Raw genomic sequence first — 26920 nt, forward strand, 5'->3', positions numbered from 1 at the left:
GAATGGCCAAAGACATATCTAATAATAAATATCTTTAGAATTATTTTCAAATATTTTAATCTTGCCGATTTTTTGAATAATAAAATGCCTAATTCTTGTCAAATTTGGGATCACAGAGATTATCAATATAATTTTTATCGTGAATATTTTACAAAAATTATCTCGTATTAAATTATACTAATGGTTTTATAAATGCGTATAAAAATTAAAAAATGTTTATATATATGACTATGAAATATGACTATATTCTAAAACATTAGAGCGAGAGGTTTAAAAGAATACTATTTTATGTAACAAAAATACTTTATGCAGTCATCAAATGTGTAAAATAACTATAAAAGATATTAAGGTTTCAAAATTATATAAATAGATTATCTACAACGTTGAAAGAGTGTCCAGGATCATGGTTTGAAAATACAATAAAAACTAAATTTTGACCTTCGACGAGCATGTCCCCCCTTAAGGTATTTATAGGTATCAATTTGTGGATATTTAACACTCCTGTTACCATAATGATCTCGCAGTAACAAAATGACCTTAAAGCATAGATACCCTATTTATTATTATGTATATAAATGTATATTTTTAGCTATTTGTAAATAACATATTTAGGCATAAAAAGAAAAATGTAAAAGTAGTTGAATTGAATGTTTTATATGTAAAATTAATCATTTTTCGAAAGTCTCATCAATATTTTGATAAGACAGTGACAGGACTATCAAGAAAGATAAACGTTAAAGAAACGCACATCATAGTAATGTAAACATAATTTATTAAAAGAACAAGGTCTAACAAAAGGGAAAAAGTACTTTCAAAGTAATTACAATTCTGAAACCAAACCAGGGTATACCAATAAAATGCTAAATAGGGATACAATCATCACAATCCATCGCTGTAGAGCGAACCATTATAATCTTGTCTCATCTCTGGCTCGCTTGGGTATAATAAATGACCCTGGGTGCTGGTGCGGAAGTGAGACTGAAGATGTTAACCACGTTGTTTGGCAATGTTCTCTGTATGATACCCAGAGACAGCGGCTTCTTAAAGATTTAAGTAAACAAAAGTACCAATTGCCACTGGATCTTACGATATTTTTGGCTCGGCTAAATATCAAGGCGTTCCAGTGTGTCCAAATGTTTCTGAGTGAGTGTGGCCTACAAGTTTAAACTGTTTTTGTTCTTTTTTTTCCTCTCCTGTAAATTTGTATTGTAATAACTGTAGGAGTAATTATTGTTATAATATGTTTTAATAGTGTATGTTAAAAAGTAAAGCTAAATAAGACTCAATTGAGACTTCGGAGCTTAATAAAAAAAAATACAAGAGACACTTTTTTTGAAAAAAATGTTAAGACATATTATACGTGCAAAATTTTTAAAATATGGAGGTCGAAATTCAATATTATTACGTTAGGAATCTACTTTATTCAATGAAAAATCTCATTTTTACCCAAAATAAAATTTATGTGTTACACAAGATAGGCCGAAGGCTTTATAATACCTTTTTTATAATATTGTATATTCTGTTACTAAATATAATATATCAGAAAATCCAGTTAAAATATGGTAATAAAAGCTTTCTTATGAGTTTCTTTTTTAAAGGGAAGCGTATAAATCTGACATACTTTGTGAGTATCTGTACATGTTTAAGTTATTATAAAAACGTGTTTCCATTATTCCGAATACGTGGAATGATAGAAAAAAGATCCAGTCTATAAATACATTTTAATTTGTAGGAAAATCTCTACGAGAGAGGAAAAACTCTGAAAAGAGATCTCAAAGGTCTTTGTAAAAAAAAAAAAACTTAAAATTATCCGAGTCACGTATCGAAAACAAATGATGTACAATCGACCAAAAGAAACACATAAATCTATCAACCACTGTTTCTACAATTATATTTATTTGAAAGAAAATAAATAATTAAACAATTATTACAACAAAAAAAAATTAAAACCTCTTTTATAGTATTTAATTTACTCTTATAGTTATTTTAATTTAATTAATTTCTTTAATTCAACGAAACGTAGCTCAATTTAGAAAACGCTTCAGAAAATATTATAATAGCCATTAGTTAAAATTTGTCGTAATTAAGTATGGTACCTTTAGCATAATGGTTTATGATTGTGGGCGTGAAAGCCGAGAGATGTAAGTTCGATTCCTGCAGGGTGTCTTACTTTTTTCAAATAGATTTTTTCAATTGGTTTTAATATACGAGTATTATTTTCTCAGAAGTGTTTTCAAAAATAATGTATGTTCTCATAGTTATTATTCATAATAGCATTATTTTAACTTATATATTTTTAGATAATTAAAAAAATTAAACACATATTAATCAATGTGAATAAATACCATAATTCAAAATTGCAAAAGATGGTCGCCAATATTGACGGAATTTAGATTAACACATCGGACGCAAAGCTATTAGCGTATTTAGTATGGTACAACTTGCTTAAGCAACCAGAATTTGATAGATACAGGTTCAATTATAAAATACATTAGTTATTAATTAAGATTATTTATACCTTATATGGATAATTTATTTGAAATACCTCAGAAATATTCATATTAGATTTTTTAATTGGTATAGTACATTGACCAGAATCCGATAGACGCAAGTTCAACTCCCACCCGGTCCTTTTTTATATTATGGTTGTTTCGTCATGAGGTTACTGCAAAAAGTCTATAAATCGTGATATGGAGTAATTGAACTTTGAAATTGTGACATGCTCTCTAAAATTTAGCATAACGCTAATAATTTATTGGAGCTTTAAGTGCGCGTTCTATATATCGGACAACGTTGATTTTTTCTAGTATTATACCATACCTAGTACCTACATTATTAACTTACCAACTTTTGGCAGCAACCCATGACATATCGTTTTGGAACACCTCAGAAATAATCATTTTAGATTGTTTAATTGGTAAAGTACATTAGCCGATAGCCGATATTTACCAGTGGCGAAGGGTGGTGGTAAGTTGTTAAGATTCGACATAAATAGTGCACACTAAACTTTCTCAGTCATACTTATTTGTTTTCATTGAATTAAGACTACAATTGACGGATGGTGTTTGTTCCTTTTTAAAATTCAATCAAACCCTACGAAAACCAAGCTATAATAGATAATAGTCAAAAAATATTCGTCTATCTATAATTATAATATCTAAAATAATGTCATTAAATCATATATAATTTTGAATATTTATAGATAGAAGAATATTTTTTATCGATTATGGTTTGGTATAGGCAAGGCTTAATGAATTTAAAAAACTAACCAACAACATGTTCAACGTGTATTCTTAATTTAACGAAAACAAATAAGTATGAGAGAAAAAATGTGCACTATTTTGTCGGATCACCCATAACATTCCAAAACTACGAGTATTATGGTTTGGTAAAGCAGGGTTTAATTATTTTTTAAAAAGTAACCAACACCACCAGTAAATTGTAGTCTTAGTTCAATAAAATCAAATACGTATGACTGATATAGTTTTATGTGCACTATTTATGTAGGATGTTAACAGCCTACCTCCACCCTTCGCCACTTATATTTACTTTATATAAGTGCTTTCGATGTATATTTGATACGAAATGTGTTATTCATTAAAATAAAGTAAAAACATGACTTAATAATAAATTAAAAACAGATTATATACGTATAAATTATTATTATATTGTCCCTTATATGTAAGGAATCCAATCCCGAGCCAAATTTCTGATCCCGGGATTTCGGGATTACAATTTGACAATCCCGGGATCCCGGGACTGGTCCCGGGATTGGGATTTTTTCCATTGTTAATATAAAATTTTTATATTTACAAATAACATTGATAAAATCGGTCAAAAATAAATCTAGTATAATTTATACTATTTAAGACATTTATTGTTAATATTGTATACGTTAAATCTTGGAAATACACAAGTTTAATGGAGTAAATAATATTGTAATATAAATAATAATGTGAATTTAATATGAGATTGCTATTTCTGATAGTAAAGACATAATGAATAGATCAGCAATATTTAAAATAGTAAAGCAAATAATCATGGCGTACTTATGGCCTTTCCGCTTCATAAATCTAATTAGTCAGCCAAATATGGAACTGCCGTAAAACGTATGATATCATGGTGGAATTACTTTGTAAAAAGTGCGAAGCATTGTTTTTCAATCTTTCTCATTTTTAATAATCTATGTGAAAAAATAAAATGAATCGGCAACCTACACATCAAACTTCATTCAAACTCAGTTTATTTCTAATGTAGTTATTTTGTATTAAAAGTATTTCCTCTGTTATATTTTCCATAAAAATTGATAAAAAAATCAATCCCGAAATCCCGGGATAATGTTTATCAATCCCGGGATTCATAGGTATCGAAAATAGTTCGGGATCCCGGGATTCGGGATCCCGGGATTGGATTCCCCACTTATATGAATATTTCTGTTTCATTATATAAAAGTATAAATGATCTAAAAATCGTTTAATTAGAATATCGAATTTGAAAATCTTCAAAATGTGGTAGACGTAGATTTAGTGATAAGATTATTAAGGGCAGTAATTGTGGGGGACTCAATCCATTCTTCAACGAGTCTTTGACAAGATACTGCGCCAGTCTAATGCATTTTAAATTTATTTAATCTACTGATTTTACGACGCCAGTTTAAGAAGCTCTTTCAAACTCGAGATATAAACGAGATAGAATTCCGACTGAATTGTTAATGTGACCATCTTCAGTAAAAAAGTTTTTGTTTCAATAAATAATAAAACGGAAATTCTTGTTACAAGTGTCAAGTTACTAACTATTCGTATTCATAAATTATTACGTACTTATAAAATATGACATAAAACATTTTGTTTAGAGATTTCAATACCATCAAAAAGTTTCATGTACATGGAGACTCTTGAAACAAAAATGGCAGTTTCCATTTTCGCATTATGTTAGCGAGTCATTTAAAATGTCTTACAACTTTCATATGGTATAATTTCTAAAAGTAAAATAAATCCAAACCATCAAAATTTAAAGGCTAAATTAGGCTGGATAATATGTTTAATGAAGGTACGTGGACCGATCCGTATTGAAAGCTTTTGATGCAAAGCTATCGAGGCGGAGGAGTGTTGGAAGAATCGGTGGTTAGATGGCGTGGCCCGGGATGTTTCTACGAATGAGTGGAATTCTGGATTACGAAGGATATAACAAACTAAAGAAGATGAATAATTGACAATGCCAGGACCCACGCCGAACTGATATACCAGCAATGAATATAATTATTTTAATAATTAGTATGTACCTACATTTTAGGGTATTTTCAAACCCATATCGTGAGGTTGCTGCCAAAATTTGGTAAGTCAATAATTTAGGTATTTAGATGTGTTTATATATAAACATTTATAATAGGTAATAGAAATAAAATCAAGGTTATTTGATACGAGTATATATAACAACTACATAAAGTACAATGAAATTAGTATTAATCCTGACTTTAGAGGGCATATAAAACTTCATATTGCAATTACTCCATAACATGTTTTCTAGACTTACAAAATTTAGGCAGTAACCCCACAATAATTATAAAAACTAATTAATTATCTGTTAAACATAATATATATTTTTTGAAAACTCTTCTGAGAAAATATATTATAACCAATAGAAAAAATCTTTTTGAAATAATTAAGAAACCTCGCAGGATCAAACCTGCACCTCTCGAGTTTTGCGCCCACGTAAATAGACCACTATGCTTAAGGTACCATACTTAATTACGACAAATTTTAACTAATAGCTCTTATAATACTCTCTGGAGCGCTTTTTAAATTGAGCTTATATTGGCTATCAGCTTTTGTATTTTAAATCAAAGTAGGTATTACTTTAATTATTAATTGACCACACTGATTGCTCCAAGATATTTAAGTATTGTAGCTTTCTTGAACTTGCTAATAACTTTTAAATTCAACGAATAATTCACAAGATTTAAGAATTATACGTTCCTTTTTTTCGTTGAATAAAAAAGTAATTAATTAGAAATTATTTGTTAACTTTAATATAAAACTTACTAACTATCACAATAATATTCTCATTTCATTGCAAGGAATAGTTAAATATACACGTACTCGTATAAATCAAAATGAAATACAAAAAAAAACTCTCAGCATTATACAGCAGTCTTTGAATAAAAACTGGGTGGTCATCCCACCATATAAGAACAGAATGCAAAGAATGAGAAAAGAGGTGCAAAAGAATGAGGGCAGAGTGTGGGATGTGAAAAAAGTAGGGGTGAAAAATAGCGGGGTGTGGGTAATAGTGGGGGGTGGTGGGAAAAGTCGGGAAACGTGCTTAACGAAGAGGAAGCAGAGAAATGAAAATGAACACTGGCGCAAAGAATGAGTCGGTCACAGACACCCACTACGTGATGGATTCCTATTGAAACATCAAAGGACAGACACCCTATTTGGAGAATCAGTATCGACTGTATTGGTACACATTATTAAACTCAATTTTATGCTACAAGTGAAATAATTTTATTTAAAAAAAAATCCATTATCTTTTGTATAAATGATATCACATGACTTTATGTCTTTGGGTTTATGTTTATTTAAGTATGTATGTGTGCTTATTTTTGAATTCTTTATGAAAAAAAATGTAGTATATTAGGTATATAAGAATATTTGTTTAACTATTATAACTTTTCAATAGACTGACAGGTATTATTGGTATAATCATTTGATAACTTCATTAAATTCCCAAGTATTGATGATTTTACACCTCTTGAATGTAGTATTTATTGATAATCATTCAATGATCTATTATTAGAGTGTGACGATATATACGCCTATTGATTGTGTTATTTGTGTCCTAGATTTCAAAATCAGCCAAGTTCATAATAGATGAATAGGAGAAAAACAGCTTTTTGTTTTCTCAAATACACAGTCACAAGGGCGAAAGTTTATATTATTTCGAGTATAGAATATTCAAAATTAATAAATTCTACATTTTGATAATGCAGAAATCTTAGAAAGCAGTAGTTCTTCAGCAATTCGCAAAACAATAAAAAATACCTAAAGGTGAACTTGGCTGATTTTGAAATGTAGCGACACATAAAAATAATAAGTTCCACATTCCGATAACGCAGAAATGTTTGAAACCAGTAGTTCTTCAGTAATTCACAAAAAAGTCAAAAATACCTAAAGGTGGACTTGGCTGATTTTAAAATCTATCTACACATTTGTGATTGTGGGTTTTTACAAACACCTCAACCATTCATAATTTGTTTGTTATATTTTTTATTGTGATCCTTGACTTAATTGCTACCTAGGTGATAAGTTTCCACCTATTTTTTTTGTATTTGAATTAATGATATTCATTGTCATTGTGTATTTATACATTAGCTGACGTCTAAAAATGCCGAAAGGCTAAGCCCGGGTAGCAAAAAACGACTCAAACGGAATAGTACAAAATTAAACTCCATTAGAATTTAAATTCACACTCCATCAACTGCCTTCCGTTAATAGTATTAATATTATATACATAATATGTTTCTATTAGTCAAGTAAAATTGAAAAATCATAATTTAAAAAAGGAACGACTAGCTTACTAATAAAAATAATTAGAAGATAAAAATAACTTTTTGTATACAGCGTTTTTAAATTTTCTGTTGAATCATATAAACTTGACTTGACTTGACTAGCTAAAACGATCAAAAAAATTTGTACTTGATAGAAATAATACTGAAATGTCATTTTGATAATATGTCATATTGATTTTAAAAGTAACGCACGTTTATATTAATAATTTAGTTATTAGGACCCCAGCAACCAATTAATAATGGTGTCGAAATAACTTTTTATACAAAACAGAATTAACTGAAAATGAATTCAATTCTACTTAAAGATGGCTAAAAGTATTAAAAAAATGCATTGGCACCTTGTTCTGATAAATATTCTAAAAGTTTCAAATGTCTAGCTAGTCGGAAAGTTAGCTAAAAATCGATTGCAAGATTTGTACTGGACTAAAAACCACCGGACAAACAAGAATACGAGCTAATAAAAACTTTGTAATTAAGGGTAAACTATGCTAACTTCATGTCATTATCATTATAATAATTTTTATTATTTTTTCAACTTATTAAAACGACTATTTTTGAAAATCCTGAGAAAACACTCAAACTAGAAAAAAAACTGACGACATAAAATAACTCGAACCTCACATCTTTTCACTGTCTGAATAACGGATCTTCGAATTGAGTTATTAACCAACCTGTTCAATATGAGTTAAATTTATATCCGCGTTATTAGAGGCATTCAAAAAAATTTCCTTTGTGAAGCCACCAACTTTGTTATTATTATGGATTTTCAATAATAGGAATAAGAATATAACGTTTTTAATAATGTTGTCCGTATTCGGTAGGAATAGTTAGTTAGTTGCCTAATAATAATCTAAAAATTTAACGTCTATTTTTGTGGAAAGCATTTTATAATTTTTTTTATTATTATTTATTATGCATATTATTATCAGTTAGTAAGAGTGTGTATTATTTTTTGATAGTTGAGAATATCTTATTAAAGCAAATGAAATTAAATTATTATTAAATTATGTATATATAGAATAAGAATTCGATACATATTTATTACATTTTAAAAATATTATAATATTAACGCCAAGTATTACCGAGCGGTAATGTGCCGGTATAAAATGTCGTGGGTCTCAGGTTCGAATTCCGCATCTTCACAATATGGTAGTTTTACATGTGTTTGGACTGAAAGTATCGACCTAATAAATGTTGAGCAAATGGCAAACATCTATTTATCTTAAAAATGAAAAAATCTGTTTACCCGTATTATATGCATGGTGGAAACCTTTGGTCTGCATAATATGTATAGATATTAATATGTTATAGTATATATTATAGTATAGATATAGATCGATTAGATAATTAATAATATTACTTATCTAATCGATCGTTTAATATTATTATCAACTAACAGTTAACACCTATGAATAAGAAATATAACTATTTTGTCAGGACACTGCAGAGAACTACCAAGTTTCTTAAAAAAAAATATTCACTCAAAAAATGTAAAAAATAAAACAGTTTGTTGCTAAAAGGCAACATATTAAGAATTAATACAACCTCCATTCTGTGGAGGCCCATTATATAATATATATTAACGCCCACGGTGGTTGAACGCCAGCGTGCCGGCTTATAATAACCTATGCATCGGGTTTGTTTCCCGTGTCTGGTAAATACACATGCTATCATTTTTCAATGTGTGTTACTTACTTTTTTTACTCAAATTGTGACTTAAAGCTTGAACAAGTTGTTAACATCCATTTCTCTTAGAAACATACATGTATTAATACAACGACCCATTCGAGGCACCAGTGGCGCACCCAGGGGGGGGGGGCGAGGGGCCTTGGCCCCCCCCAAAAACATTGAAATTGAAAGCTAATAGATTAGACAAATAAAAACACGGCAAAAAAATGATTTGTAATAATTCTCCAGCACCCTTTTTAGAAAAATTTCTTAGATTTTAATTTCTAACACAAAAATTTAGAAACACTAATGTCAGGTTTTTTTAGAAACCCAATACACAAGGGAACTGTCAAAAAATTTTCGGTGTTCACCCGAATTCCGGAGTGGTGTAAGTCATGGCTGGGGAGGACTGACAGGGCTCTAGCCTAGGGGCCCGGGCTGTGGAGGGCCCGGCGTGACGGGTTGACCAGATAAGTGAGATAAACACACATTATAAATTAGCTTTAATAGTAAAAAAAGTCGCCTGTGGCGCTATTACACTTAATGGCTATGAACATTTTCAATTACTTATACAATTGTGCAATATATTTTTGATTATTATGTGTTGAAACTCGACAGCTCCATTATTAAAGTAGATGTATTAAAAAATCACCAATAATTCACTGTATAAGCACCCTTAATTTGAACTAAAACACAATTTGAAAAACGTTAATGTAGTGTTTCACACTGCATTTAATCTTAGCAGTAGGTAGGGGGCCCGCCAAATATCCTAGCCTGAGGGCCCGTTTCAGGATGTTGGGACCATGGTATAGGTACACCGAGTGCAATAGACAAAAGACCGACAAACGAGAAATTAAGCTGTGAAGAAGAAAAAGAGTCTATGGGACTAATTTACATTCTCCTCCTTGGGCCCCCCCCCCAATATTAAATCCTGGGTGCGCCACCGCGAGGCACATACAATCTTTTCTATGCTTTCTATTGAAAGGGGACTTAGTATTCAAAAGTCTTTATATTATAGTTTCAATAAATTATTTAAATATGAATAATACTATGTACCTACTGTGCCATAAAATTTACGCAAAATGTTAACCAAACTAGCCTTCGGAAGTATTTGGATGTGAGTTTTTGCCGGATTAAACAGACATCAAATCTGTTATTGGCACATTCACATACCGATAACCTCTGATTGGAGAGATTAATTTTTCATCAAATTTAAACTAATCAACCGAACTGTGGCTTAACATGCATAATATATGAATGTATATACATAATTTGGGGTAGAATATAACAGACATCGAGTAACAGGGGTGGATAATCTCAATTGGGGTGAAATTTAAAGTATTAAGGGTAATCTTGGCTTAAAATATACGAATAACAATCTATATAATAATATTGAACATACATAATTTTGAAAAGACTTATAAGAAAATATATGATAACCAATAGAAAAAATCTTTTTTAAAAAGTAAGACACCCTGCATCTCCTGGGTTTATGCTCCAATCCAAGCATTATCATACTAATGACGACACACTTTAACTATTGGCCTTTTAATACCTGCTCATCAGCGTTCTTCCAAATGTGAGTTATTTTTCAAAATTATGTATGTTCAATAATTAGAATGGTATATTCTTAAATCTCGTAAATTATTCGTTGAATAAAATAAATAGTTAACTATATATTATAACTGATAGAAAATAGTCAGCTTTTGACAGTAATAAGACAAGTGCGTACGTGGAAGCGACATATTAATACACAGTTAACTTTATAAATAGGAACATTATACTTTAAAACAAAGTCGATAAATTAATACTAGCTTGGACCTCGTTAGACAGCATAAAAGCTATTCTAACCTAACAAATCTATATCAATGTCGTGTTGTCAAAACGTCTGATATTATTTTCTAAGAGCGCTATTGTTTTTACAGGGTGTATGGTTTAAGTATTAGCTAAGGCAGCTTATGATAGCATTAATCGATGCCGGCTATACAAAACAATGCAAGAATTTGAAATTCCGACAAAAATAATTAAACTTGTAGAGATGACAATGACACCAGTACAATGCCGGGTAAAGCTTCAAGCGGAAATATCTGAGCCATTTGTATCACTGAATGGCCTAAGGCAAGGTGACGCTCTGGCATGCCTTCTTTTCAATATTGCGCTAGAAAAGGCGATACGGGATGCAAAGATTGATGCCCGTGGCAGCGGCACGATATTTACTAAGCCTGTGCAGCTGCTGGCGTATGCCGATGATATCGACATCATTGCCATATCAGAATTGGCGCTGAAAAGGTCATTCACAGCACTAGAAGCCTCTGCCAAAAGAATGGGTTTACAAATAAACGAGGCAAAAACTAAATACATGCCTGTCTATGTCACACCACGGAAGTCGCACCAAAGTAAGATATTGGTTCATACAAGTTTGGTACGGTCGACAGTTTCATATACCTTGGATCTCTTGTAACTCGACATAATGATATTACAGAAGAAATCAACAAGAGAATCATGTCTGCGAATAAATGCTACTTTGGTCTGTTAAGACATTTTAAGTCCTGCTTACTATCTCGTCGAACTAAAAGCACTCTTTACAAAACACTTCTAAAGCCAGTGCTCACCTACGCATCGGAAACCTGGACATTAACTCTGCGAAATGAACGAGCCCTGAACATCTTTGAAAGAAAACTTCTCCGCCGTATATATGGACCGATCAGGGATGGCACCAATTGGAGGAGAAGATATAATGCTGAGCTCTACGGACTGTACGAAGATTGCAGCACAGTTTAATCAATTACGATTGGGAGACTGCGATGGCTAGGTCATGCGCACCGTATGAATGACAATTAACCGGCAAAGAGAGTGATGTCCAGCAATCCAATAGGACGTAGAAGAAGAGGGAGGCCAAAGATTCGCTGGTTAGATGGAGCTGCCAGTGACTGCCGTATTCTGGGGGTACCAAATTGGAAAGCGGCCACACTGAATAGGGACAGGTGGAGGGAGCTGTTGGAGGAGGCCAGGACCCACACCGGGTTGTCGCGCCCCTGATGATGATGATGGTTAAAGTATTCTTATTATTATTGCGTATTTTGAAGTCCAAGTGGTGAGTAGGGGTTGAAAATAAAGTTGACTATAGGTACCTGAGTAATTTTTGGGTAATATCCAAAAAAAATTCAATTTCTTATCTCTTGTTGTAGATTTATGACTTGGTATTCAATCGGGCTAGTTTTCTACAAGCAGTCGTTATTGTATGGTGTCGACTCATAGATCCTAGAAGAGAATGGAAGGCAATGATTTCTTCAAAATATAGTATTGAAACCGAATGCTTCTTATTTCTTCGACAGAGCACAGGACGAACTAGCCAGTCATTCAGAGACTAAAGTAAAAGGAACAATATAATAATATGTCGGAGACGAATTCTGCAGCTTTTTTGGATAAATAATATGGCCTGGACCGGATGACTTACAGACATTGGTAGTTTCGGGTTGCTTCCAAGTAAAGCAAAGGACAGGGACGATGGAGAAACCAAATGAAGGAGCTTACTGCAAGCAGCCTTGACACTGTTCTGAGAAGGTTCCGAGATGGGTGGAGACACTTAGTTGCTCAAAATAAAACCTAATTTTAGAGTGTTCATGATCCTCAGTCATGAGGAAACGACGAAGAAGCGAGATACTTAGGAATGATTCCATGATATTTGGACAAACCTTTAATAATAATGAACTCGTCAGCGATTCTTCCAGGATTCCCGATTTGTAAGCTTTTTTTTATTTAAAACCCTCATTTATTAACAACCATGTAACCTACAATCACCCGCTTAGTAATAAAAATTAAATTAATATTGTATGTTGATTAATTTAGAACCTAATTATAGGTTATGACGGTTAAAACTCGGTATTCTACAATTATTATACATATTGGGTATATTATAAAATTGATATAGTTTCATATTATTTATAATTATATCAGAAGCTTAAGAAATATTGCACAATACTATATTTTAAATATTAACACATATTATTATCATGAGTAGATATATTAAAATATTGACTGCTAAGCAATAATAATTAAACCATGCGATTAGTCATTAGCTTATACTATAAATTAAATTCAATCGAATAACAGTAAGTATTACTAAATAATCTGCTACGCAACCATTATAAATACACAGCCGTTAACGTTTTCGTATTCAAATTCAAGAACAATTCAAATTATGGAAATTCGGGGAAACAAATCGATCTAGTTGCGGTAGAGCCTTCGATGAGGTTGCAGATGATCCTTGTATTTGCGGCGAGACTATCTAACGGCGAAATTCTAGCCTTAAGTTATATACAGCTAAGAGAGCTTCGCCAGAGCTTTAAGCTTTACTATTTAATATAAGTTTTGTTGAAGTTGATAAGATAAAGGTTAGGTTAGGTTAGACTGTTAATCGTTTATCATATTACATTGCCAAAGTATTATAAATAGTCTCAATTAAAATTAGGTCCAGAATTAAATTCAAGTAAGATTGCTTACAAACGTGAACATCGAGAAAACCCCAATAATTTTATTTACTTATAATTTTTGATAGAAAGCAACGAGAGCCATATAGTTTAAATATTGCCATTTACGTTTTCTCAATAGTAATAAAATAATATGATGACTTAGTAAATTTACTACATAATATATTATATTTATGTGTGAATTAAATTTCGAATCTAAATACTTAACTAAATAATATTTATTGTGATAAAAATACACAAAACTAGAATGTTACTAGTCAGTGTTGGTGTATTGTATACTAAATCGGTGGCGAGGGATGGGGTAGGCTGTTAAGATCTGACATAAATAGTGCATACTTAACTTCAAACATATTATTATTCATTACACTAATAATAATATCTGTATACGTGGCATGACATATGACATACATGACTTTAGATATTTTAAAAATAGAAGAATATTTTTTATCGACTGTGGGTTGGTAACGCAGGGTTCAACGATTTAAAAAAAAAATAAACAGCACTATCTGCAAATGTTATTCTTAGTTCAATAGAATCAAATAAGTATATTTGGTGTGCGCTATTTATATCACATCTTAACAACCCAGCTCTACCCCTCGCCTATAATAATATTAAGTAGCCTGTATATACATTTTAAGATAATTCGTTTTGAATGATGGTTTAATGTAATAATATTATTATCTTCAGATCAATTATTCATTTTCATGTTTTTAATAATAACCATAATTTTAGTCTTCATATTCAACTATTTTGAAGAGAAGATAAAATGAGGGGTTGAGATAACAATGCACATAATATACGTAACTTGAAATTTAAATAATTCGACGTACGTAACGAAAAATACTATCAATCGTGGAAGATAATTTTTTCTAAATAAATGTCGTTATTCCTGGCACGAGTTTGACCTTTTAGTATTATTAATACATTTTCTGAATATCAAAAATTAGTATCCAATACAGCCGACGATAAAAATAATATATTGTATACTTAATTATTTTAACATTGGATGAAAAAATAATTTCCTAAGTATTCTTAAATCTTTGCATGAGAAACAGTGTATCGAATATCAAAAAATAATGTTTTTAAATTCTAATGGATTTAAGTTTTTACTATTCTATTTGAGTAGTTTTTTGCGACCCGGTTTTTGCCTTTTGGCATCTTCAAACACTGTGTACACTCACCAAAAGGCAAATAAATACTAACAACAAATACTGTTAACTCTAATTTATATAACCAATCAATAAAATAAAGCAGTTAAAAACACCATTACCTACCTATCAAGTCATTGGTCACAATACAAAATATAACTAACTAGATAAGCGTATAATAAATCATCAATACCTTATAATAGATTATTTTAATAATTATAAACAATAGAAATACTACACTCAAGAGGTGTAAAATCGTCCATTCTAGGAACATTGGTAACGTATTGGGAATTAATGGAGTTAACTAATGAGATATATCATTGTTTATTTGCCTTTTGGTAAGTGTACACAGTTGTGCGTATGCAGTTCATCGTGGGACATTTATTCGTACGCCGCAGTACCTGAAACATGAGTTCGTATAACCTTTTATCAAATGACGAGTTCTTCGTTGAACATTTTTTCATCGTAGAATACATTTGTACGTATCTTACAAAATGCGGCGATAGTTTGCAAATAGTATTGTTCCAATTAGATTAACCCTAACCTAACCTAACCTAGTAAAGACATCTCACAAAATTTGCCACATGTTGTAGCATACGTACAAATATACGCCACGGTGAAATGTTCAACGAAAAACTCGTCATTTAATTAAATGTTACACGAACTTATGTTTCACGTACTGCGGCGTACGAATAAGTGTCCTGCGATGAACTGTTTACGTACAAATTTCCGGATATGGCCTGAAGATGCCAAAAGGCGAAACTCAGGTCGCAAAAAACGACTTAAATGGAATAGTCCAAAATTAAAATCCATTAGAATTTAAAATAAAATTCCATCAAGTATCTTCGGTCGATAGTACTAATATTAATAATGTTTTTAACAAGAACCAATAATTAAAGTTTAGTTTGCTATTAATTGATATGTTTTATGAACAATCAACAATTTAATTTAAAGTATTTCATATTTTCTGTTACGATAAGACTGAAAAGGTGAAATGGTTCTTAAAGGGAAAATTATACTTTGGATACAAATCTATACTAGTTTTATGCAAAATTTTATATAAGGCACATTTTTTTGAGATATATTAGACACATTATTTAAAATAATACAAAAAGGCTTTCATTAAAAAAAAAACATATTGTCAACATTTCAATTCTCTTTTAATATTTTTTAAGATACCAGATATTTATATTTGAAACGAGACACATGACATTATTTCAATATATGTACATATATTCCGCGTGCATATATCAAAATGTGATCTGAATAAAGATGGGTATCAAACAAAATACGAATAGAAAAAAATCGTTAACAGAAGGAAGCATTTTGTGTAGCTATATAATAATATATGAAAGATTGACATAAAGAAAACGAATGTGTGGAAATATACGAGTACGATATAAGAAAATATTGCTTTTTCAAAAAAAATATATTTTAGTATAAAATTGGTAAAATTTTTGATAGTAAATGTATCATAATATTATTATTAATACATTTATTTATTTTTAAACATATTGTGGACATTATAAATTATAAGTTTAGGACGTTAACAACATGACGTGAAACCTTATAATAAAGAAGAAAGAAAAAGAAAAGTAATAAAAGGGATAAAAATGAAAATATAAAAAGAGAACATACTATTATAAATATGCAAACGCTTTGAAAATACAATTATACATCTATAGTAGTTCAAAGAACTACACCGAGTTTGCTAAAGAGACCATACTATAAGAATTTATAAAATAGCGTCCACCTAAACCCTCACGCAAGTGGAATATATCAACATCCGAGGCAATATGGTTGAACATATTTATCGCCCTCTCAATTGGCATTACCAGTGGCAGGTTGGTTCTACACCTTGTGAGAATAAACAACTGATGCTCCCTATTTCTAAGATAGTTATCAGGGAGACACAGGTTAAACTACCCAGAATAGCAGAGTTCTCATTTATTAAAAAAAAAAAATCAAAATTATTATGCCCCGTATAAGTCGAAAAAATACGAAGCTTAATAAAGATCTCTTCTAAATTGATAACTGCAGTATGTAAGCATACCGTGTCCGTAGTTACAATATAAAAAATACTCAAACACACCTTCTTTGGAAATTTTAGATATTTTTAATTCATTTAACCTAACCGCCCATGTCACCGTTGTATTAAACACAGAAATCAATGTGTGTATTTTTTTAACATTTTATGTAATATTTATTTTTAGACGTATTTTACCACGTTTTTCTTAGCTCGTATTCTTGTTTGTCCAGTATAAATCTTACAATCGATTTTTAACTAACTTCCCGACTAGCTAGACATTTGAAACTTTTAGAATATATCAGAACACGACGCCAATGCATTCTTTTAATACTTTTAGCCATCTTTAATTAGTATTGAATTCATTTTCAGTTCATTCTGTTTTGTATGAATAGTTAAGAAGAAATCCGTAATCCAATCCACTTTTATTGGTTGCTAGGGGTCTGGGGTCCAGCGCAACTAAATTATTAATATATACGTGAGTTACAATGGAAATTAATATGAAATTTCACAATGACATTTCAGTATTATTTCTATCAAGAACAAATTTTTTTGATCGTTTGAGCTAGTCAAGTCAAGTTTATATGATTTAACAGAAAATTTAAAAGCGATCAATAAGGCAACAAAATTTCATTATAATCATACGAGTATTTACATACAATATAGCAGCTTCCAAGAAGGTAGTTTCATATGTGAATCAAAAATTTGACGGATATTATATAATAATTATATTAACTGGATATTGCTATCGATTTTAAAATTAATATTAGTTTCATATTATATTATATAAAATCGATCCTTCTCGGAATAGCTAAATCATGAAAATGACGAAGTGAATACTTAATAATTACAAGATAAAAAGAACTTTTTATACACCACGTTTTTAAATTTTCTGTTAAATCGTATAAACTTGACAATTCTATGTATTAATAAAAACTTTTTATTGTACTTGACAAAAATACTGAACAAATAATATAGATTATTGAAATGTCATTTTGACATTTCATATTGATTTCCTTAGTAACGCACGTCTATATTAATAATTTTGTTTCTAGAACCCCCTTAGCAACCGACACTAATAACTTTCCAATTAAAACAGAGTTAACTGAAAATGAATTTAATTCTGCTTAAAAATGACTAAAAGTATTAATAGAATGCATTATCGTCGTGTTCTGATATATTCTAAAAGTTTCAAATGTCTAGCTAGTGGGGAAGTTAGTTAAAAATCTTCAATCGTCTAATACAAATCTTGGACAAACAAGAAAAAAAAATACTGGACACACAAGAAATAATCTAATACGAGCTAATAAAAACGTAGTAATAAAATATTTGCAATTAACCCATCGCGCCCTAACAGCGCCAATTTGGCGCCGGTGTTACAGGATGCAGGACATGATGAAAATATTTTTTTTAATCATATTTTGATTTTTTTAAAACTTAAAATTACTTAATAATAGATGTAGTTATTATTTTATGATGTTAGTTATATATAGTCCAATATATATTTTTAAGAAACATTTGATTTATAAAATCTATTTTTATTTAAATTTGTCAAAATAATGAACAGTTCGCTAGGTATGAGGTGTTTGAGACAGTAATAAACATAAAATGGCCCTCCATCTCCTTAATATCTTAAAGAGTGTTATATTAAGGTTCAGGTTTAGTATATCTTCGTTTTATTATTTACTTCTATCGTGGACTTTTTATATATGTCATTTTGTATAAAAAAAGGCTAAAAAACTCCAAAAAACTATATTTGAGATGTTTTTTTCAGTCCACTTATACACAAAATTTACTTAAAATGTAAATACTTAATATAAAAATTTTAAATCTAAAAATATTCATAAGATTTATGTGAATTGAATGAATAATACATGAGTTATATCAATTTTAGTAATCAGTGTGCCTTTTTAAGTGATCCTGAAAAATGAATTCTGTCTGCAATGGGAGAGGCTACGTCACTTAAAGTAACATTATACATAATCACCGTTGGGTTAACGTATTAGTCAAATGTAATAAACGTAATATATTTAAATATAGTACAATTTGATCACCAATATGCAATAAGACGCCATCGACAGATAAAAATCAAATCTTTTACCAAGTCTATATCTATCGCCATAAAATATAACTAACGATCTGAGTTGACACCAAACCTTTCAATCAAGTAGTATACAAATAATCTCGCAATTTATTAATCGTTCCCCGCAAGTGTTTGTCCGTAATAAACATAAAACTACCAAAATAATAAAGCCATACTATCGTATATTACGATGGCCGCGCGGCTTAAAGGTTGGTCTATAATTTTGTGCGTACCAGGTTTGAATCCTGAGTCTAGCAAGTACACATATTGTTTTTCAATTATTGGTGTATGAGTCAGAGTAAGGACCTAATAGGTTGAGCAAGTAGTGGCTGATTGGCCATTTATCGTAAAAACAAAATCTGTTAAAACAAACCTCCACTCTGACAGGAGACATGGTCGAGAGAGAAAAAAAAATTATCCTTTTTATGTTATTTTATTGAGTTAAAATATAATTTATATATTGAGTAGATCAAAAGCAAAAATGTTACTCTTCATTATTTAAATTCACAACAGCCAGTCACTGCAATGTTCAAATTATATTAAATAATATTGTTGTTTTTATTTAAACAATATTCAAAGTAGCCCAGTATAATAGTATAATAAAACTGATACATAATATAATTTCAGACTGAATACTTTTTATGTACATTATTTTAATACGTAGATTATGGAGTACTTTTATCTTATTCAGTTTAAAAAAATTAAATATTTATGGACAAGATAAAAGCATTATTCCTTAGAGTAAAATTCATAAAAATGACATTTGTTGTAAAAATCATTTTTATTGAGAAGATTAATTTTGTACCCGGTTCAAATTTTACTAAAATATAATGGCACGTCCTGGAGAAACTTTTAAATTATGATTCCATAACCTTCTATAATATTGATTTAGTCAATACTGATGGATGTAATAAAGAAAACGCCCTTGTATCTACATCAATGCAATGATTACATTTTTTGATGGTAACTGATATAATTATTTTTAATTTTAAATAATATACATTGAATGCGAATTGATTTTTGCCAAGACGTATGATAATAAATACATTGAGGATTAATTTCCACAAGTAAACATAGTTCAACATATTAAATTTTTACGTTTTAATTTAACCTGGTGAGTGTGTTAATATTGTTTTAAATATACATATCTATTGTATCTTATATTGTAAAACTATCTACTTTCTTTATCAAAAAGCACTTCAAATGCGAAGAAAAAAACATTTATAAACTATGTCACTATACTTTTTATTAAAAAAAAACAATACTATCAACTACTGAGGTTACTTGATTTCAATTTTGCATTTTTCTGAAACAAAATTTACCTGCTAAATTCTTTTCTTAGTTACAATATTTTTATGATTTTTAATATATTTATTTACTATACATATAAACAGTAACTATGTCAATATTATTTTGATAGTTGTTAATTAGTTTCTATTAAAAAAAATGCCAAAAAGCTATACCTGCGTCGAAAAAAATATTAAATACCTACAAAACGATCATTTAATATTTAAACTTTTTGAAGTTATTTTTGTTCTATACTATATATTAAATCTATTTTTGAAAATAAACTATTACATATTACTATAGTAAGTACCCAAAAAGTCAAAATTAAATTTATAAAAGTCTTCAATATATAAAAATTTCAATAGCTTACACACTCCCAGTTAGTTTAACTACCTACCTCACTGGTGCAATATTTCACTCACCATTACAGTAATTACCAATAGTATCCAGAAATATTTTAAATAATTAAAAATAAGTTTAAGTCTTATGTGATACAATATTATATAAAAGGATTTATTAGAAAGGTTTTCACAAATAATATAATATACCTACTGTGTGTATATACTCAAAAAATTATATTTTTTCATACCCTTAATGAAAATTAATTTAATATGTTTCTTTCTGGTTATTGGTTTCTGTTATGGATAAAGTCAAAATGAGAATTGGCTCTGAACGACATGTAAATTACGTATATTTAACTTATTTTGAGCCATCAATATATACCAGTGTATATTTATTTATAAAACTATATTTAAAAAACGTAAAAGCTGCCCATTTTACTATATTAGTCCAATTTATTCACAATAATAGCAATGAAAAAAAAATTATTAATTTCGTATTTTATGTATTTTAATAATGCGTTAAAATAAAATTTATGACCTCAATCAAATAATTTTTCACAATTTTTTCATCACAATTCTGTTCTAATGACGTATTCAATATACCACATATGTAATAATACCTATTCACTTATGTGGTTTTTTAAACTAGTTGAAATTAGATTTTCTTAAAAATAATAAATAGCACTTAACAATAAGACAGAACTCTTTAGAAAATTATGGTTTAAGTTTTAGGTAGTTTTTATTTAGTTGATAATAATATACACAATTAACAGTTATTGTAAAGAAAAATGTTCAATAAATAGTAAGTTATTATATAGTAATAAATCAATTTAATCTTACCTTTTTTATAAAGCGTTTAAAATGTTATATTAATATCCGTCAAACATACGACACAATTTTTTGTAACACTTTGATAATTAATAAACCTGAAAATGTATGACAATAATTGAATATTCAATTCATAATTATTTTATCAACAAATCATCACTGTCACTTAATTATATTTTTTTTTTATAAAACGACACAATAATAATTTGTAATCAACTATTTCACCGGATGATTATTTTCCGTACATAGTTAAGATTTGACCTTGTTCTATTTAAAATTATTGCACTGTCAAGCGATTCAGAAATATTTACACCTTTCACTCAAACGATAGCAGAGCACTCACTTTTTGACGTAATGGGCACCAACCAGCATGTGACAATACATTTCGCCAGTAGAGCTTTACATGCCGGTGTAATCAGGCCCGTTTATTGCCCATGCGAGCCACGGTACACCCAGTTCGCGCATTTTTACCGTAAGTACAAAAACACCATTGACATATTTACCCGGTGACTATCGCCGACTGACTGGCTGTGCGTGGAAAACTTGGACATTCTGCGCAGCCGTTCTGCGCATCACCCCCATTCCGAGCTTTCCCGAAGCTCGCCGTACAGCTACGAGCTTTTCTGCTCAATCAGTTGCAAAAAGCCTTTTCTGTCCAAATATCAGAATCATTTATCAGCGTGAACACTGTATAAACAGCAAACCTCGAATACGTCATGGGATAATAAGAACACCACGACGTATTTATGGTAAAATCGTATCGCAAATATACTTAGCTTAAACGCATACAAAAGTATTGCTTTAAAAATTCGTACCTAAACAAAAAAACTGGCAATTTGGTAATCAATGAAACACCTTTATTCAAAGCTATAACTCAACTTTGCTTCAATATATAAATAGTATAATATTATATTATATTATGTAGAAACATGCTAAACTCAGAACCAAAGTCACTCCTTAAGGGGGCCTAATAAAACAATTTCATTTTAAAACGTTTTGTACTTAAATTCAATTATTACCTTTACATCAAACTAAACTCTTTATGATATATCAGGCTCTACTATCTTTATATGACGTGATGTCAAAATTTTACAACCATGTTAAAAGCCTTGGACTATAAATAACACATATCATTATAACAAATCTATAACAGATCATTTCCTTGTCTGAAAGCTACATTAAAATTTATTTAATAAAAGCGAAACGCATTTGAATGGGATGTTTTCAAGTAATATAATACTTTTTTTTAACTCTTTGTAAGATTCCGTATATTTTACTAAATGGTAATTATTAGAAATCTTGTTTCAAATATAATTATATCGATTGAAAAAAGGAAAAAGGACATAACCGTTAGTTTTTTTCAAAATAGTTTTTATTGGATAATAAAGTTGTACATTACTAAATATTGTAAAGCGCTGTGTCCAAAGTATGTAATCTGTAGATGCAGATTTGTTATTTGAATTTAGATGACAATTTTTAAATAAAGAAGGAAGTGAAGTAGGAAAAACGACTTAATCATCATTTGTGTTGGTTTTTCTTTAATTAACTCAATAATTAATATCAGATTAGGAAAATAAACACTAAATTATTAATTATAGTGCACTATACGTTTATGCATATTTTGTATTTTAACTTTAACCGAAAACCATAACAAAAACGTTTTTGTGTCTCCTGTTGATTTATGTGAATTGCGTCCTTTTACTTGTTTACAGTTGATACGTATTATACCTATACATATAATATGAATACAAAGTGACAAAATAAGGATATTTAAAGTTACATTATTAAAAAATATAGAAATTATTATATATCATAAATAAACAATTGTAAAATAAAATGTTTGTTCTCAATGAACCGCTCATTGAGAACTGACAATAAATTTTACAATAATTGTTTTTTTTTCTCTAGTATTGTATTGGAAAATGACAGCACAACTTTATTTATTTTTAACATCAGCTGTCTTTAAGTAATCTGAAGAAAATATTCTATTTCAAAATTAGATTATTGATGTGATGGAAAATGATATAGGTATATAATATAATATATCTCAAAAAAAACTCTAATGATTTCCATTAACGACAACCTCAGTAATTTATTTGTTGATACATTCATTTATAACACTTTTTTTTAATAGATAGTTGATATCATAGATTTGATGTAAAAATAAATAAATTATACCTTTTATAATATATTAATGACAAAACAATAAAATGTTTATATATACCTAAATTATAACGTCAGTTAAGAATGTTAGTAGGTACGTAAGTAACACGGAGATAAGCTTTTTGGCTACATCCGGCTTAACATTTTGCTTGAGCGAGCTATTTTAACTTCACCAAAATAATAATTACACATATATATCTTCATAATATATCACTATATTCCAGTCTTGCTATTTCTGACAAAACAATATATTATTACACAGTTTACATTGTAATGCATTTTAATTTATATTTCCTTAAACATATATATTATGATATACCTGACATCTAGCGTGTTTTATCTTAATGACTTTACTGGTGCCGAATGTTAATAAACGTATAGTTTCATCGTTGAAGAAATATAAGATTTGTGTTATAAATATACTTACAAATTGAATTAGTTCAAAATCTGTCTTAAGACACACTAACTCTATTTTATTCATCTAAATTCTATTATACATAAGATTGCTTTCGGCCTTTATGGCAGCTAACTAGGGTATGAATTGTCGTATCTCAACTGGACAACTGTCGTATCTCAGTCTAAAATTTATCACAGCCAAGAGAAGTGCTGTTAAAATAAAGCACTCATTGTAACAATTACAACTTACTTATTGTAATTGTTACAATAAGTGCTAATACTTGGATACTTTCCTATCCTAGATAGCGGCAGAAAACAGTCTTGTGTATAGAATAGATGTGCTGATATACATTTATAGCAATGTTATTTAAAAGAATTAACTATTTGTGATTACTAGTAATATAATTTGAAACTACGTTTTGTCTTCCGTGTATATTTACATAATGTAATTTAACATTTCACATTTAAAGATACAGTTTATATAGTTATCACGATAAATTACAAATAATTTACATGTTAATCTAGTTTTAAACTAATGTAGCAATATTGAAAATTATTAATTATATTTGAGATACTTAGGATGCACTGTTAGTTATGGAATTTTAGTTTGAAAAGTATTAATTCTACTGGCTGCTATTTCATAGATGACACTTTCCATGATGTGACTAATGCAGGTTAATATCATAGTCGGTCAGTATATATATGTATATTGTCTATACGTAATTATGTATGTTACTGAGGTGTGACAAATTGTGTATAAAATGTATCGGTAAATTTTTTCATGAATTATATTATGACTGTGAATAGATGAAAATATTTATATATTATAATGATAATATACGTCCTTTAACAGTAAGTAATTTTTAATCCAAAACTATATACATAAGAATATTATCGTTGTCAATGTACCTATTTATTTTATTATCTGTAAATTATTTAAGAATAATATGTTATATTTGATTATGTGCTAAATCGGTCGCTAAAAATACCTACATTGTCTACTTTAAAATTTTTATCCAGATTCGGTTTCATTGACTTCATACATCGATGTATTCACATCTATTACCAGAATTTTCTCGTAAACGTCATACAGAACTATATTGGAGATGTGACACATCTTACAAGTAACCCATCTAAACTACATATTACGCTTTCTTAACGTTAAATTTATTGCATAAGAATTAAAAAACTTTATAATTTCATAATATACAACAACAAAACAATAAATTATTTTCTATAATATAAACATTTCTTTAAGTTTCACCTACATTAAATTTATTAGTTGTGTTTAGTTTTAAAATATATTATTAAAACCAGGTATTATGTAGATTTAAAAAATATATACGATATAATAATTACCTACTATTGGATAATTAAAGTGTTTTATTATAATATCAAAATATTATTTCATAGTGTAAATATGTATTATTAGCGGGTCAGAATTGATAAGACATCTCACTCGATTACAAGTTTCCGTTGAAGACACATCGCACCAAATTGCCGTTTTAACTATTTATTATATTGCATCGATTGTACCCTTGAAGTTATTTGAAATAGTAAATAAATATTAATTCGTAATGTTATGAAATTGCAGATCCGTTATCTCATAACATTACGAAATCATCTTATATGTAGTTACCTACTATCTGATTGTACATGAAAAAATTATATTTAATAATTAATATTATAATTAAGATCTGTAAATTCGATGACAGTCACAAATATAATATTATTAACATATTATGTGTGAACGGTTACAAAAAAAGAATTTGATTTTCAATAATGGTTAATAGTTTCATATATTTATATAATTTAGAGAATTCCTTTTTTAACCACAATAACAATTTTACTTATATATTTAAATTAATACATATTATACAAATGTAATTACTTAATTTTTTATTTAATAGTAATTCAAGTTACTATAAAAAAACATTATTTATATTGTTGGTTTAATTTAATAAAACGCATTTTTTTTTGTAGTATTTATTCCACTTTTAATCAATAGATTAGGACCGGTTTCGTCCGCCTCAGAGGTTGAAAATTTCCCTCTGAGGCGGACGAAACCGGTCCTAATCTATTGATAAAAAATGGAATAAGTACAACGAAGAAAAACGTTTTATTAAATTAAAACAACAATACAATGCAGTTCCACCATGAATTGACAGTTAACAAAATAAAAGACATTATTTAGAATTTAAAAGTTTTTCCATGTAAATATTCATGTCAACGTATATGTCAATAATGACTTTGTAGACCTCGCAATGTTTGATACTTGAAAACATGCAGCGCTTTCAAATTGTCAATAAATTTTGGCAACGACTGCACAATGTGACATGAAAACCGCAATCAAACAAAACGGTTCACCATCGCTGCGCGTTACCACATTTCAGTCGCGTCATATTTGGCGGAGGTTCTGTTTGGCTCGGGCCTTTCGGGGTTTTCCGGCGACACTCGGCAAAGCCCGCCACTGCCAGCTTTCCGCGTGGAAATTCGCCGGGAGATCGGAAAAGCTGTCTACTGTATCTCTCTAGAAAGAAGACATAGTGGTAAGTAGATAGTTAGATAATTTTGCGCGGGTACCTGCGTATATTTTCATTTATTTTGTAAAAACAGACTATTTTTATTAAAAAAATATAAGTTTGGTACTATTCCATTTAAGTCGCTTTTGCGACCCGGGTTTCGCCTTTCGGCATCTGTTATCTATCTATCTATCATCTGTCATCTGGCATCTGTCAGTGTGTGTTGCTCTTGGTGAGATGTACACGGTGCCTGAAGATGCCAAAAGGCGAAACCCGGGTCGCAAAAAACAACTTAAATGGCGACCGTGTTTAAGAAAAAGGACGTAACTCTCACTGAATAAATTTTACAGGAGAGGCTAATAACGATTTTTAAGAGTTTTTAGTTTATTTTTTTTTAA

This window comes from Rhyacophila brunnea, unplaced genomic scaffold (assembly GCF_057557595.1).
Source record: "Rhyacophila brunnea isolate RB1 unplaced genomic scaffold, BYU_Rbru_1.0 scaffold_24, whole genome shotgun sequence".
In the NCBI taxonomy this organism is placed as follows: Eukaryota; Metazoa; Arthropoda; class Insecta; order Trichoptera; family Rhyacophilidae; genus Rhyacophila; species Rhyacophila brunnea.